This window comes from Magnolia sinica, chromosome 9, assembly GCF_029962835.1.
Source record: "Magnolia sinica isolate HGM2019 chromosome 9, MsV1, whole genome shotgun sequence".
Classification (NCBI taxonomy): Eukaryota; Viridiplantae; Streptophyta; class Magnoliopsida; order Magnoliales; family Magnoliaceae; genus Magnolia; species Magnolia sinica.
This window is the reverse complement of record NC_080581.1, coordinates 30,855,593-30,857,256: the sequence shown is the minus strand read 5'-3', so window position 1 is coordinate 30,857,256 and position 1,664 is coordinate 30,855,593.

Below are 1,664 nucleotides of genomic sequence, written 5' to 3'. Positions count from 1 at the left end.
AGGTTTAGGTTTAGGTTATAAGCTTTAGGGTTATAGGAATTGAGAATATGTTAAGGTTTTGGTTTAGGAAATCGGGTTCGGGTTCAGGATCGGGTTTAGGTTTGGGTTTTCAAGTTTAGGTTTAGGTTTAGGTTTAGGTTAGGGAGTTGAGATTAGGATTAGGTGTAGGTTTAGGGAATTGAGTTTAGGTTATAGGTTATAGGTATAGGTTTTAGGTTTTAGGTTAATTTTAGGTTTAGGTTATAAGTTTTGGGACTTGAGAATAGGTTTAGGTTAAGGTTAGAAGTTTAGGTTAAGGTTATAAGTATAGGTTTAGGTTATAGGTTATAGGTTAAGGTTATAGGTTAAGGTTATAAGTTTAGGTTAAGGTTATAAGTTTAGGTTTAGGTTTAGGTTATAAGTATAGGTTTTGGGATTTGAGAATAGGTTTAGGTTAAGGTTAGAAGTTTAGGTTTAGGTTAGAAGTTTAGGTTAAGGTTAATGTTTTAGGTTATAGGTTTAGCTTATAAGTATAGGTTTAGGTTATAAGTATAGGTTCAGGTTAGGTTATAGGTAAAGGTTTAGGGAATTGAGTTTAGGTTATAGGTTCATGTTATAGGTTATAGGTTATAGGTTATAGGTTTAGGTTAAGGTTTAGGTTATAAGTTTTGGGATTTGAGAATAGGTTTAGGTTATAAGTATAGGTTTAGGTTTGGTTGTAGGTTAAAGTTTAGGGAATTGAGTTTAGGTTATAGGTTTAGGTTATAGGTTATAGGTTTAGGTTGTAGTTATAGGTTTTGGGATTTGAGAATAGGTTTAGGTTATAAGATAAGGGTGTGGTTCCTGTAAATAGAGATATAAACATGGCCTGCTCCAATTGGCCAGGCCCTTCCAATGCTGTCTATAAGAAATGAACAGCTTCATCATGGTCATAACAGTGGTTCCCATCTTCCAGGGACCCCCACTCATCCAGATAGCTCCGACGCACATCCGGGTCTACCCCATTAATGGCGACCAAATACATAAACACAACCTGTCCAAATGGTCAGGCCACTCCAATGCTATCCATAGGAAATGGACAGCTTCATTATGGTCATAACAGCAGTTCCCACCTTCCAGGGACCCCCACTCAATATTCGGATAGCTCCAACACACATCTGGGTCTACTCCATCAATTTTTACGGAATTATGCATGTCCTGCTCATGAGCATGCCTAATATTGCCAATGCATGGGATTCAGCACAAATACCTTTTCATGATTCAAAGAAGGGAACTCGATGGTTTTCCTTACCTTCCATTGTATGCTTCCAAGGTGCAGATGACCCCTAAAACACACATACATCCTGGGAATCGCTTCTCAAAACCGCAGACTGTTTTGTTTTGAAACTCCAACATCTCACCTGAAAACCTGTCACATAATGAATAACTATAACCACAATGATAACTATTGTGAATGCACTATAATGAACAAATTATTGTGAATGCAAGCCATTGAAGTTCATCCTTTCAGGCTCTGTTTGGTTGCCACTTCAAAGTGATTTCATTTCATTTAGTTAACAGTATTATGTATTAGAGATCATAGTTTAGTTTATGTAAATTATGGGTTATCAAGAGTTTTTTATCCTTATGGAAATCTCTAATACACAATTAACGTTAGGATGCCTTGGGTTGCACCAATTAAAATT